The following is a 15,555-nucleotide window of genomic DNA, read 5'->3' on the forward strand; positions in this document are numbered from 1 at the left end:
GAAAAAGAAAATGAAGATAAAGAAAGGGATTCCAAGGAAGAAACATGAGAGAGAATACAGGCCCGAGGCAGAGGCTGATGTTTCTTCCCTAACCTCTCAGAGGCTCTAAGGGACCTTTCAAAGATTGGAGTAAGGAAGAAAGAGAGGAGAAAGAGAACTACAAGACCTGTGGACCCAAGGGAGTGGAAAGACGTGGATCCCCTGACTCCCCAACCAAGTACTAACCATGTGCCAGGAGACACGCCAAGGGCAGCAGTCGTTGCACTATTACTCCCTGAGCCACTCTTTGCCTTCCCACCAGTCCCTGTAGATCCCAGGGGAGTTGGGTCCAGCAGGCTGCTGTATTTCTCGGGCTGGCCCCCGTGTCTGGCAGCTTCTGGATGAGTTCAGCTAATGGGATGCAAGGGATGGAGGCTGGAGGGTGAGATGTTTCTCCTCCTCTCTCTGTTTCCGAGAGCAGCGCTGCCGGCGTGTCCTCCGCGGAGACATGTGGGTGCAGTGGGGCTCCCTGAAACCAACATAATCCCCGAGTTCCCGGTCCCCCCTCCTTCCAGCCTCTCGGCAAGTCTGCTGCTAACCACGAGGTGCCTGACCATTCTCTGCTTGTCTTTTGAGCTATTCTATTACATGGGTCACACGTTCTCTGCATCCAGTTTCCCGTACGATACACTCATGGGGTTTGCACACCACAGGGCAGTTTGGTTTTTCCAGGTGGACCCTAAATGGTGCAAAAGGCATTTCACATCTTATTTAATCCTAACAGGTTCCCTGCAAGTTTGTCATTATTACTTGTATTTTACAGATGAGAAAAAGCAAAACTCAGCAAATTTAAGGTCTTTGCTCAGTCACAGCCCTAGTACGTGGTGGAGCTATGGTTCAAACCTGGTTGCCAAGTCGCCCTTAAACTGCTCTGCTTTCCAAGGGAAATGGCAACTACGGGGTGGGGGGCAGCTTGAGTCCTCAAAGCAGCCGTTTACCCTGCAGCCTAGAGCACCCTCACTACAGGGAGCTCCCCCCACCCCCGTGGAGCGCACACGGCCTGGAAGGGCAGGCGGTCAGTGATCGGGGCCAAGTGGCCGAGAGGCAGTGCTGTCTCCACCCCAGGCCACGGAAGGAGCCCGTCCCGTGCAAGGCTGCGCAGTCAGAGCCGGTGGACGAGAGGCAGATATGTCTGAGCTTGATCCTCCCCACGGCCTGCGTTTCACTCTTGCCATTTAAAAAAACGTTTCCCACCTCTGTCCTGCCATCCTGGCCTGCGGACATGCTTCGGAATGGGATGTCACGTTCCTGCTGAGTGATCCTTAATCCCAGGTATCCGCGTTACCTGTAAGACATAACACCGAAGACAGTCCCGTGTGGCTACTGAACTCTGAGTGCTGATCTTTAGCCAAACGACAGATTAGGACAGAAAAAGGGAGTCGAAAGATCCTTCACGGGATATCTTGGTAACAGCCCCCTCTACCAGTAGATACAGTCTAGGAACTCATCATCACGTGTGAGAGGAGGTGTGCGATCACGACGCCACGCTCACGACAATTCCGACCGGTGGGCTTTCATTGCTTCTCACCCCGGCCTTTCCAAATGCACCGTGGAGATCGTCAGCATAGTCTTAATTATAAGGATAGATGTAGATGTATACCCAACACCGAAATTCTTTTTTTTTTTTTTTTTTTTTAGATTTTTTTATTTACTTATGAGAGACCCAGAGTGAGAGGCAGAGACACAGGCCGAGGGAGAAGCAGGCTCCCTGCAGGGAGCTGATGTGGGACTCGATCCCGGGATCCCGGGGTCACGCCCTGGGCTGAAGGCAGGTGCTAAACCGCTGAGTCCCCCAGGTTCCCCCAACACCAAAATTCTTCATGAGTATACAGACTAGAGGGGACACTTGCTCTTTAAAAACAAATAAAACACAAGCACATATCCCTGGTCCAGTTTTCTACCAAGGCGGCAGGAAAGAACAAGTGGAAAATACAAGAAACACCGTTTTACAGACTTCGAATTCCTCTGGGGTTTTGTGTGTGTGTGTGTGTGTGTGTTTTTTCTCTCCCTCTCCTCATTTCTCCTGGAAAAAAAAAAAAGCCTCCGTTGCTCTGTCAGTCCCTTCTTTTATGTGCTACAGAACACCTGGTGGCCAATTGCTAGGTGGAGGATAATTAGCCCCTCAATTATCACCAGTTTATTTTCACCTGTTCCACTAGCATTTCCCTAGAACTTGAAGCCTGTCTAATTAGTCTTTTCTGACCCATTCCCCACCATCAGACTCAAGAAATAGCCCTTTTACTAAGTAATTAACCCATGGTAGGCCAATCCTTCAGCTTTTGTTTCAACTCCTGTTGGAATCATTAGAATCAAATGAACAAAGAAACATCGTGGGACAGGGTAATAAAAAACTTACAAGTCCTGTCTTCCTTCTCCTTCGCCAGCTTCTAAATCCAAATTATAGAAATCTTAAGCACAGTGACATTTAGTCAGACACATATGTGCTTGCTGTTGAATGTCTCGAAAGAGCAAAATAGCGCCGCCAGAATTATCAAGTTCAGTTCTCTGAAATGCCAGAGGAAATATGGTGTTTATTTTATACCTAAAAGGTGAAAGAGATCAAAAAGAATCCAAATTTTAAAATGCAGGCCAAGATCTCAACTTGTAAAACCTTTTCAGGATGCTTTAATGGAGTCTAACAATTTCCTCTTTGCATTAGTTTGACCATCGTTGACCATTTCCCCCAAACCATTTATGCGCATACACGGAAATCCTTATTTTGCTTGATTGCACAAGTCGATAGCAAAGTCCGGCAACGATTTCTACGAACTTCAGGGACGTCTCATGTTCACTCATTCACCCAACAAGTATTGTGGAGAGCGTGCTTTATGGCATGAAGTCCCAGGGACACAAAGACAATGCAAGGTCTCTCCATTGGTGAAGCTGAAAGCCTACTGTACCTCTAAGTACCGTCGACTCAAACAAACAAAAACGAGTGTCTTGAAGCCACACACAAGTGCTTAAAACTTGACGGACGATATTCATTCTGCCATTTTCTATTCCTTCTTCCCAATAGTATTCCAAGGTCCTTCGAGGAACCATTTCTTTTATGCCACACAGACCGGCTTAGGGCGCATGTCCAAATGTGAACCCGTGAGAGCCAAGCTCAGGACGTTTGTTCCACTGTTGCGGGTCTCTCTTCCTCACTGAAAATCAGAAGATGTGAGCTGACGCCGCCATCCTGTAACCATTTGGGAATAAAGCTAAAAGTAAAGAGCAAAGATATAAAATAAGGGAAAGGAACCCCTGGCAACATCATGTAAACCCTGTTGAAGTGACTTCCCAAGGTAGGCCTTATGCCGGTTTCGGTTTGTTTCTGTTTTGTTTTTTTTTTTTTGGTTTTTGTCATATGAGTTGATAAGTATTCTCTGTACCTTCGACTGCTGGGGTTTGGACTTCAGTGGTTGTATCCCAAAGTTTTCTAATTGATACAGACGTCTCGCTAACATCACGAATAACAGCTTAAAGTAGTTATGTTTTCTTTGAAGCAATTAAAGAAGGACCTAGTTCTTATCTGTTTTTTGAACTTTTATCATCCAAAGAAGAAAATGTCTATTTTTCCAACCATAAATGTATTTTATACTTGCTTTTCACCTGTAAACATTCTGGTTTCTTTCTGGACTATAAATTTGCTGGTGTGAATCATGTCATCCTATACATGCGTTGCCAAGAAGCCGCATCCTTTATTCTTACAGCACCCCACGTGCCCTGTGGTTTGTAACACAGCAGCTGTTATTCTCTCAAGTCGAATAATTTTACATTTACCTCTATGTCTTCCATTCGTTCCACAAACACTTACTGGACGGGACCTAGGTCACGGCTGTGATAATCCAAAGATGAGTAGGAAGGGTCACGGCTTTTCAAGGGTCTCCCAGGCTCCTCAGGAGAGCACACAGGGACATGCAGGGATGACAGTACTGTGTGGTGACAACCGTTCTGGGGCTTTGCGCCTCTCAGGTGCTGCACCCACCATGGCACCACTCTTGCCATCACTTCTCACATCAACACACCAACAAGTCCTATTGGCACTGTCCCCCAAACCTTCCCCAGATCTGACAATGTCTTGTAGCTTGGTTCTTAAAACCCTAGTCCAAGCAACCGTCACTACTCACCTGGACCGCAACAGTCGGCTCCCAACTGGTTTCCCAGCCTCAGTGCTTATGACCTCACCATCCTCCTCTGGGCTCCAGACAACAGCCCAAATGATCTTCTCCAAGCACAAATCAGATCAATCCCCTCTGCTGCTGGAAACACTCCAGTCTCTTTTGATGGCCTTTAGGAGGACAGAAAAAAACCGTGAACACCTTACCACACCTGGCCAGGCCCCACAGGACCTGACTCCCACCCCCCTCTTCAGCATCGGTTCCTGCCACGCTCTCCGTCGTCCGCCTTCGCCCCAGAAATGCTAACCCTGACTTCCTGCCTCAGAAATGCCAGGCCCGCTCCACTCTCAGGGCCTTTCTACCCGCTGCTCCTCGGCCTGGAATGGTTTTCTGTAAGCCTGGAAACCAGAGAAATAGCAAAGGAAGTTAAGGACGATAAAATTTTTGGAAAATGAGGGGAACGGCTCAATGAATAAAATGTAGGCTATATGAGTTAATGGGACATTTGAAGGAAGTACAATAGCTCAAGGAATTACTTCAAATGTGTTTTCTGTAATATTCTGCAAACTGACCACCAGGCCGCAGAGCGGAGCAATGACAAATAGGGAGAAGTTAAATTCTAGGACTATTTTCAGTTGCTCTCTCTAGGCTGTGAGATTTGTGCTTATTGAACGTTAGTATTAGTGACCTGGAAAAAAAGCAATCCGTATCATGGTAATGGAGCTGTAAGTAACCCTAAATTGAGTTTTATTGTAAATATTAGTAAGGACCCAATTCTCAAGTAATACCGATCACCTCAAAAGTCTAAACTGACCTCGAGGATTTGATTTGAACTCTTTTACAAATACAAATATTTGCATAAAATTCAGTTGAATCTAATCATTCATCACAAAGGAGAGAGCTGAAGAGCTAAAGGGACCTCTGGAAGACACCGAGCCGAAAATTAGACACCACTTGAGAATTCAAAAGAATTTTGTTTTGTTTGTTGTTTAAGTTTTCTGAATAGATGAGGCATTTATTGAGCATCTACTATGTGCAAAGAACTCTATGTGGCAGTTCGTTTTCTCCTTCGTTTAACCTGTAACATGTCTGTCGTCTCCATTTTCCAAGGGAGAGAATTGATGGAAGTGAAATGCAAACTTTGACCTACCTGTTCCCAAAGTTCTTTCTCATCAACAACATGTTTCTGCTGTAAACCCTAAGATACAAAGCACTGCACAGGGCTCATCAGAAAAGACCATTGTACTTTGCTTAACACTTGGCGACTCACCCCGGGAAAGCCAGTGGGTGCAAACAAAGGTGAGGAAACCTTAACAAGGACTTCTCGATGAAAAATGAAACCAAAAGAATATACAGCCCAGCTAAGAAAGCAACAGTAGGAGAAAAAAAAATTTTTTTAAATATCAACCAAGAAGAGAATATTTTATAAACTGAAATGAAATAAATTTTCACACCAAACAGCGAAGAAAAACACTACCTGCCAGTGAACTTGTAAAGGACGCCTCCCGCCTCCCATACACCGGGGCATTTAGAAGCAGACTGATGAACAACGGAATGAATGAATGAGTGAGTGAGTGAATGAAGGAGCGAATAAATTAACAAAGGTACGCTGCAGAAGACAATCTGGAGCTCGCAGAACCGGGGCTCCAAGGAAAAACTCAGCCATGAATTTAGGATCATCATCATTTTTTTTTTTCTTTCCGTGCCAAGAATTCTGCGTTTCTCAAGTAATTCCGTGTTACCTTTCACCAAAGTAAATGAGGTTTTAATTGGCTCCCTCCCTCGAACTAGAAGACAGGCCCCGGGTATCGCCATCAGTAGGAACCACTTCACCAGGATTTTATGGGAACTGGGGCGTCACGTCTCTAGTATTTTCAGCCTTCACATCTTTAATTTTTGTCAGGCGGCACTGTAACAAGATCCCCGAAGTCGGTGTGCTACCAGAGGGGGGAAAAAGCGAAATAAAGAAAGCATCCATATAAAGTAAACAAGTTAGAAAGGCTCATTTTTCATTTGTTAACTAGCCTCCACCCGGCTGTTGGCTGTGACAACAAATGATTTAATGAGTCCAATTTAAAATAGTCTTGTCTGTATAAGATAGATGTCTCGGAAAATACTTTTTAAGATCTCACAGCTATGGCCAAGGCTTCCCCAGTACACCCCGAGAAAAGCCTGCCGGGCCGGCCCAGTCTCTTGCCTCGATATCTCGGTGGGCCAGACACCAGCACCAGCGAGGGCCGGAGGCTGCCCGATCGTCCCTGTGAGCGCTCCTGCTAGGAACTGTAACGACACGGAGCAGAAATACCAGCTTTAAGAAAAATAAACAAAACATAAAAATGTATCAGCTGTGTGGAAAAGTGATCAGTGGGCGAGGGCCTTTCTGAACTACCAGTTGGTCTTGTCTTGAGTCCCCTAAGTGGTCCATTAAGAGTGATGCTTCGCCAGGAAAGGACAGGGATGGGGAGAGCCAGGTGTGCAGCGCACGGGGACAGGGACGGGACCCGGCTGGGGGTGGGCACCCTCCAGGTGGCCGCAGGTGCTTTCACAGGGCTTGTGGATACTTAGGTGGAGGCCCCATTCCCCAAGCCCACGACCGCACGTCTCCCTCCCCAGGGACATTCCTTCGCTTGCAAGAGTGGAGCAGGTAAGGAGCGTCGGAGCTGAGTTCGCACGATGCTTCCCCTCATGTAAAGAGCAATTGCATCTTTCTGATCCTCCTCTGACAACAGGTAAAACACATTATGGAGCTTCTGAGAGGGTCAGATGGATCCAATTTTGTTGAATGACCTGCCTCGGCTCAGAACTAAGTACCTTGTTTTGTTCTTAGAACATGAATGAGCCTAAATGTGATTAGTCTCAATGGGTAGCTCTACTTTTTTTTTTTTTTTTTTTTTTTCCGGAATGTCTCGAGGAGGGTGATTATCCAGAATTAACCTTCAGAAATGAGATTGCCTAAAGTCACCTCCATAATAATATTCCAATTTGCTCAAAATGTTTTAAGATTTCGAGAACAAGAGGCTTGAGCACCAGGGCTGAAGGATGTCTACTCTAAATAATAAGGCTGGAAGCCCAGAGAGCAGATGTGCTTCAGAGGCAGACTCACGAGAGAATTATTCAAGAAGTCAAAGAAATGAGAAAAAGCAATGTCAAAATATTTCCACGTTAAAAAAGTAATTAACATATACTGCATAAATTAAAGAAATGTAGACAAACAGACCTAGCCATAATACAAATACCTTTCCAAGCCAAGTTTTAGTTTAGATAAATATAGTTTCATGCAAGTAGAAAAATTTAGACCACTTCTCGAAGGCGCACGCGTGTGTCTGTCTTCCCTGACTTCTGTAGGGATCTCAAGGAAAGCAGCGGAGGAGGGAGTGGGAGAAACAAATGGTACCAGGAGGGTTGAGGAAATTACCAACTGTCTAGCCCGTGCGGGGCGCCCGCCTCCCTGAGCTCTTGTTGTGGTCCACACCTCAGACTAGCACTGGAGCAGGCTGTTCTTTGGGTTTTGTTTGTTTGTTTGTTTGTAATTTGTTTGTTTTTAAGATTTTATTAATTTATTCATGAGAGACACAGAGAGAGAGAGGCAGAGACACAGGCAGAGGGAGAAGCAGGCCTCATGCAGGGAGCCCGACGTGGGACTCGATCCCGGGTCTCCAGGATCACGCCCTGGGCCAAAAGCAGGTGCTCAACCGCTGAGCCAGCCAGGGATCCCTGTCCTTTGTATGAACTAGTGGAAAACAAATTTTAAAATGTCAAATGCTGCATGTTATTTTCACACTCCATACTTGTTCCTTCAGTCTTGGATGATTAAAAAAAAAAAGAGAGAGAGAGAGAGAAAGAAAAGGAACCGAATTTACTAAGAAGCCTTTGTGTGGGTAACTGTAACGACCTCTCCTCAATCCAACCATATACACGATGCGGCAGCCCCAAAACTTTTGGGGGGTGTGTGTTTTTGAAATGGCAATGCATTCAGAGGTCTAACCTCGAATCATTTGCATTCATTTATTGTAGTGCAAATATATCATTAATAACTGATATTTGCTTCGTTGGAGTCTGGCATCGTTGGTAGTTGCGAGTGATATTATTTTGATCCTTGCTTTGTGTCCTGTAGCGTGCAACTTCCCTTCTGATCTCATTCTGCTGTTCTAGCGTCTCTTTGATTTCTTGTTTTATTTAATTTTATTCTTAAGTCATTTCATAGCATAAATCTCTTGTGAGGAATTTCTGTCTGTTCCTTGGGTTTTTGTTTCTTCAAAGCTGGGTTGAGTCGTTTGCATTGTAAATTTTTTAAAAAAACAAGGTTTTTTTAAATTTTTTTTTTTAGGTTGCTAAGATAGCTGTGCAAAGGCATTTTTTTTCCCCATTTGTTCATCCTTGAGCAGTTGTATCCCAATTCTCTAATTTTATTTATTTTCATTTCTGTAGCATGAATATCTTCCTGATTCCTTCTCTCAATATCAGAAACCGGTTTGTTTTCTCTTCCAAGCCACCCATGTACTTTGCGGTGTTAGAGTGTTTATGTTCCCCGCACACTTTCTGTAATGTGAGGACCTCGCATGAAGAGCTCAGAGTTGCCATACGCTCATCTGCAGTCTCTTCTATAAGCCAAGGTTTCTGGTCTGCTTGAATTTGTTAAAGCCCCTAAGCTATAGCTAAAATTCCTCTAATTATGGAAAATACGCTACTTCCCAAGGAATTGGACATCAGGTTGGTCCTTAAAATCAGTACTAGGATTGCTTCTCTCCAATATCTATCCCATTGCTTTTTTGTGAAGTCATAGAACTCCTGATCATGAGATATGCTCACTGCTCATCAGAATAAAGACTACATATTTGTATCTCCCTTACAGTCGAGTGTAGTCACCAGTTTCTGGTTGGTGGGACACAAGTAAAGTGTAAAAGCTTTCAGGAACCTTCCACAAAAGGCAATATGCTGTTCTTTTCTCCATCTCACTGCTTAGAATGTGAAGGTCACCTTCTTCTACATGAAGTCCGAACGACAACAGTGGATCACAAAGTGAGGAGAAGCCTCAAGTGGCCCCTAATATGCAGCATCATAACCCAAACCAAGGTCGCCTCCCGGGACATTTATGTGAGTAAGAAATATGTGCATGTCTTAACTAGCTACTATTTTCAGTTCTCTGTCATTTGTAGCCTAATTTTGACCTAAAGAATACAACCTCTTTCAGAGAAAATCAGCACTTGGTCCTTTCTACGGTTTCATACTGTCAACCAACCAGTTTGAGAAAGGAACACAGAAGTATGTGCTCCTAAGGTCCCTGTGATTGTTCACTATGTGTATCAATTGGACTGGGCCATGGGTGCCCAGATGCTAGGTCAAACATTTAGATAGTGTCCATGACGGTGTTTTGGATGAGATAAACATTTGAATCTGTAGGCTGAATAAAGCAGATTGCTCTCCCTAATGTAGGTGAGCCTCATCTAATCAGTTGAAGGATTGAATGTAACAAAAAGGCTGACCTTCTTTTGAGTAGGAGGAAATGCCTTCCTGTCTTCAAGCTGAAATATTAGTTTTTTTCCTGGCTTACGATTCAAATTGAAACATTGGGTCTTTCTGGACCTCAGATCAGCTGGCACTTAGATTGTAAGCACACCATTGGCTCTTCTGAGTCTCCAGTTTGCCAACCACATATCCTGGGACTTCTCAGGCTTCATAGTGCATGAGCCAATTCCACACACACACACACATACGTATATATTTGTATATGTATGAGAAACCTGACTAATACAGTCCTTGAATACGTCTCCTCACTTCCAAAAAAAGGGAGGGTTCCAATGAATATGTGGGTATGATCTCTAGGGAGTATCTGGCCACCAATAGACGTATCTTGGGACTTAGGAACAAAACTGATTACAGAAGCTGATGAGGTCACAGTTGAGCCAAGGCTCACAGTCAGACATGACTGTCATATGGAACTAGATGGCATCCTACACGTTATTTGTATTCACTGATTTATATGGGGGTTGATCTACAACATAGTGAGAATAATTCAGATTTATATACACAGACATATTTTTTTTGGATTGGATTGGGAGAGGGAGAAAGTGAGGTTGCCAGATGGCACAGAAATATGTCAACCCCCCTGAGAAAGAATTCATACCGAGGGAAAAAGGAATCTAGAATGGCAATTTCATGAAAGGGTTTGGGGGTTACATGACAGTAAAGACATAGTGAGGTGGCAAATGATAAAATTTCACCCCAATCTGGCTGCCCTGGTGGCCATATATACTCCATGGAGATAAAGAATCATGAATGTGAAGAGAAAGCGGATCTCTCCCTAAATAGCTTAACATTTCAAGACCCAAACAACCTCTGCTAACCTTGTATGTGAATATTTTGTGCCTGTAGGAGACTGCCAAATTTTATAGTGCCATAAAGATTCAGAAGCTTCAGAACTAGGATGAATCAGCAGAAGCCTTAGTGACTTTAGTAGAAGCAAAAATGAAATGGTGTAACAGACACACTAATATACAGAATTAGGGAAAAAAAAACTCTTCTGGGTTTCCCAAAATATTTGTGGGATGGTGGAACTTTGAAAAGTACCAAAATTACTACATGAGCTTAGAAATGAAGGGCCTGGGTATCGATAAAATTGACCTCATTCATGCCCATGGACTGGTAAGATCTTGGAACTTCTGGGTGATGATGGGCCTCTTGCAGACCTCCCACAGTGGTGTCCTAGACACAAAGCCTGTAAATAAATAACCTGTTTGTTGTTCTAACCTGGATGAAACAACTTTTTCTTTAGGAGAAGAGTATGGAAGACTAAGGTCCAAGGGGCATTTGTACTTCATGGTTCAGTCTAGTTGATTATACTCTCTTGTAAATAAAATTGTCGTTAAAATGGAGCACATTTTCAGGATTCTGGGATTCCTGTCATGCCGAGTTATATCTCAAGGCTTTTCAGAAACTGAAGTAAAAGTAAAAGCTTTTGAGAAAACTCTTCTCTTGTTTCTCATCTGAGTCCACTGCCTTCTGCCTGCCATTGGCAATATCCTCGTTAACCTTGCTCTGTAATACTACGGCCTATGATAGTAGAAAATGAGGGGGGATGTGAGTTTCTCGAAGGAAAGATGCACAATGGTGTTATATCCACTTCCTGCTTTGGTATTTAAGTCCAAAAGGGCCTAATTTGTTTCAGTCTTTCTGGTTGACACTGGTCATTCAGTAAATACTTCTTTGGACGTTTTTTGGACATTTATGTACGTAGCACGAGGTTAGCTTCTGGGAACTCCATGGTAAGCCAAACAGACTCAGTCCCCATTCGTATGGAGCTTACAAATTGGTGAAAATATACATAGGAACAGGTCCACAGACAACTACAATACAATGTGCAGGAGCCATATCATGTTATGCTGTGATGGATCATATTATATTGTATTATATTATATAGAACAGAATGATATAGTACAGTTTTTAAAATCACGCATCCCGAAGCCATTGTTTCAAACTTCAGCTTATGCTATTTGCTTATTATTTTCTTAGTTTGCTGTATGAATAGATAAGCGTAAAACATTCATTAGGTGCTAAATAATTCTTAGCCACCATCATTGGCTCTGTACTTTCTCTGATATTGCCTGTTTTATACTGCCATTATACATATGTTGTCTGTTCCACACACTGTTGCAATTATTATTGTTGTTGTGGCTGTTGTTGTTTATAATGGTGACCACTACCGCCCTGAAATCTCCTCTAGTGGCACACGTTAATTTTTGTGGGATTTTCTTTTAAGCTTCTTTTTACAGTTCTAGGGCAAGAGATTCTCAGAAAATGTTACTCACCGGAAATCTATTGCCTGGTAATCTGAAGAGGCAAAATGTTGTTGTTGATCTATTCCTTCTAAAAGTTAGTCAGTTCTAATCATTATCCATCCAGCAGACAGTCCCTTCTCTCCTGGTTTTCCTACCAGGGGCACCCACCAGGCCCTCAGAGAGGTTCAGTGGCAGATTCTTTGTGACTCTTAGTAAGTTCAGCAGTAGGATCGCCAGAAGGGTAACCGTCATTAGTGTCTCATCAAACTTGATGGGCATTACCCGATCTTTGAACTTGTGTGTCTACAAAATCAACAAACTGAAATGACTCAGTTAATGACTCACCAGAGCTGTCCCTAACAATAATATATTCTCTACATAACACTAAGATCTTGCTTTTTGTATTTCCTTAGTTTAAAATAAAATTAATGTTCTTATTTCAACCTCTGCTGGCACATATCCCTGATGTGGAAAATTCAACCAAGAAAAAATGATAGCGTTGTCTGTCTCTCGCACTGTTTGGCAGTTTTAGTATTCCCAGACAGAAATCCTGGTGGGAAAAGAAACTGCCTTGCTGTATCTATAATTTATCAACATGGAAACATTGTGGTTCTAATCATAAAACTTGAGAGGTCAGTCTTATCTCCACAATTGTGCTCTGAAGAATTTCTAATAGGAGGGAAGGTGTTTCCTAAGAATAAACTTATAATTACTCAAAGCTGGTGAGAGGAGAGGGGGTGCAGATATGGAACATTCTATGAAGATAAACGTAAAATCTGCAGCATTGGGGAGGGCGACTATAGGGCATGAGCAGAGGAAAGGGTAGAAAGGGAGATAGCAGCCCCAAAATGTCTACCGAAGAGCAGCAAACAGTGAGGAGGGGGAGGCTGAGGGCTGTCTTGAAGCTACAGTTGTATAGCAGGGATAGCAGGGTCATGCCTTCACCTGAGTGGATTTAATGGGGGGTAGTGTTGGAGATGCCTTCAGGAGAACATGGGAGGGCTCAGCCTCATAAATCCCTTTTGAAATCAGCACTAGGGAGGAGTGGAAAAGGTCAGGAAAGCAAAAACATGATCTAGACCAGGGTATGTTCAACATTAAGTAGCTACGATGGAGCAGATGATAAAGTCAACACATACAGCCCACGGCCCTTGCAGAGACTGGATTACTCTGCCTTGGGGAGCAGGCTGTTACCTCTAGAGTGAGGAAATGCTAAATCTAATTAGAAGGCTTGGCATTTGCTCCACCTCTTTTCTCATGATGTGCTTATTCTTAGACCATGCTCTTTAAGAACATTCACAGAAAAACAACAGTTCAGTCAATATTTCCTGAGCATATCTACATGTCGCCACATCACAGATGCCCCATTCATGCGAAACTGTTGTCACAGTACCTGGCTTGGTGGTTGGCCTATTGTATACCCATATCTTCCTCCCTAGGTTGCAGCCTTTACCAAAGCCCATTCCTATCTCAGTTATCATTAGTAATAATAACTGTTAGCTACTATCAGCTCATCACTTATTTTCTGCCAGGAACTATGCATTTAACCTTCTTAACCACCTATGAAGTACTTATTCTTTCACTTATGCATACAGTTCTATTTCTGGAGCACCTAATTGGGTCGAGTACTGTGCCAGCCACTAGAACTAGCTGAGCAAACCACACACACTCTGGGCCAGCTTGATGAAGCTGATTTTCTAGTAGAGGAAATCAGCTATAAACAAGCAAACAATGAGACCCCAAAAAATGTTAATATGGTAATTATAACAAATAATGTATCCATTTTGATAAATAAGGTCAGAGAGAATGACTAGATGATGAGGGAGATGGGAAGCAGAGGGCTACTTTAGATAAGGTGGGCAGTAAAGGCTTCCGGGAAGAGGTGAATTTGAATAAACATTGGAATGTGCCTGTCATATGACAGTACAAAGGACGCAAGTGGAGAAAGGTGCTTGGCTTGCTTGAAAAACAGAAAATAGACCACTCTAAGGAAGCACATGAGAGGTTAGAATGAGTTTGTGTGGGTAGAGGGCAGTCAGATCATGTAGGTCTGGGCTCTAAAAATTTGAATTTAATTCCATGAACAAAGGAAAGCACTGGCATGCTTATCTCCATTTACTCAAGTGACAGTTGAAGAAACTCAGGCTTAGCGATGGCAATTAACTGGTTTAGAGTCCCGCACCTCATAAGCAATGGAGCCGGGATGTGCACGCCGATCAGTCTGATGCCAGACGTGAGTTCCTGGTTTTTATTCTGGATAGAGTACTCCCTACACTGTGCACCACCACCACCACCACCACCACCACCACCACCACCACCGCCATCACCAGAATCATTGTCATCATCAGTTTACAGATGAAGGCTTTAGATTCTCAGGAACCTGCCTGAAGTCACAGCCAGTAAGTGGAAGGGGTTAGCGTTTAAGCCCAGGATCTCTAACTCCAGAGGAGTTTGAGGTAGGGCGTGCAAACCCAGCACCTGTACAGTTTCTAGCAGATGGCAGGCATTCAGCAAGGACTTCCTGAGAAATGAAGAAATCAGGAAGTATACAGCACCGGACTCAGCTCCGAGGAGAACTGAAAACTTTGGTAGAGACCCTATCTTTAAAATGCTTAAAAACTGGGATAAAGTAGGGATTACAGATTAGTTAAATGTACAGATAACCACACCAGAAGGCAAAATTCTTGCTTCCTTGCTTCTTTCCTTCCTTCTTTTTAAGCAAATGTTTATTGGCTTCCTGCTATGTCTCCGACCCTTCCCAAGCCCCAAAAGAACAAAGGATTATTGCAAGTGCAACACAGTAACTTAAAAGTAGGATATCTTGCCCATCACTTGTCTTGGTGAATCAAAAAGACTTCACAGAAAGGCCCCGAAAAAGGAGTACACTTTTAACAGATGAAAATGTGGGGACATTCGTTACACAGACCATTGTCTGACAAACTTCAACTGAACTTTGAACAAGGAGTTAAAGAATAGAGAGTGCAGGGAACTGCTAAGTTCTATATTTTCAAGTCGTTGAAGTGAAGAGGAGCGTTTAGTGATGGGTACCCATTCTCAAGACCCCTTCTATTGTTTTATATTCGTTCCGTGGGAGAAGGAAAGATGCTGTCTCGTTTCACTGCACGAATAAGACAGCCTCTGGATCAGCACCTTTCACGCGGAGGTACTCAGTAAGGTGTGTTGAATACATGAGTGAATGTGTTTCTATGGATTTCTGCCACAAAACTCACATCTGCTTATTAGGAATGATATTTTAAACCTCTTACCCAGTGACTTGCAAGGAGGCAGTCTTGCACCCACGAGAGGCGTTTTGAAAACTGTGGAATGCTTCTGGTTAGCATGAAGCATAGGAGACAGCAGTGGTATATGATATGTAGAGGCCAACAGTGCGGAGGGCGATCTCGTAGGACGGAACACTGACCCACGCCGCACAGGACTTCTGAATGTCACATCAAATAGTCATGGAGGTAAAACACCCACTTACAATTATCTGAAGTCACACCTAATCCCATCTTACAAATAAACTCAAATAAGGTGTACGCAGTTTGTTATAACCTGAGGGAGCTTGGAAATAAATCCTTCTGCGGTTAAGCATCTGATAAGAACCCAACCTTGTGGAATCCTTGATTACAGCCTTA

General features: G+C 43.5%; 1 long non-coding RNA gene across 21 annotated transcripts in view; it reads right to left on the reverse strand.

The window, feature by feature from the left end:
* LOC121486507 overlaps positions 1-15,555 on the reverse strand; it is a 160,471-nt gene that overhangs the window by 16,074 nt on the left and 128,842 nt on the right. For 15 of the 21 annotated variants that reach the window (XR_005986672.1, XR_005986657.1, XR_005986656.1 and 12 more), the window contains 3 exons: positions 4,152-4,312; positions 2,396-3,242; positions 1,234-1,324 (listed from right to left, as the gene is read on the reverse strand). This is a non-coding gene — a long non-coding RNA (uncharacterized LOC121486507). Of the gene's footprint in view, positions 1-225; positions 509-1,233; positions 1,325-2,395; positions 3,243-4,151; positions 4,313-11,947; positions 12,147-15,555 lie in introns of those variants that run through there. The other 6 variants (XR_005986669.1, XR_005986662.1, XR_005986671.1 and 3 more) reach the window with 5 other exon arrangements.

The sequence above is a fragment of the Vulpes lagopus genome, chromosome 3 (genome assembly GCF_018345385.1).
Source record: "Vulpes lagopus strain Blue_001 chromosome 3, ASM1834538v1, whole genome shotgun sequence".
In the NCBI taxonomy this organism is placed as follows: domain Eukaryota; kingdom Metazoa; phylum Chordata; class Mammalia; order Carnivora; family Canidae; genus Vulpes; species Vulpes lagopus.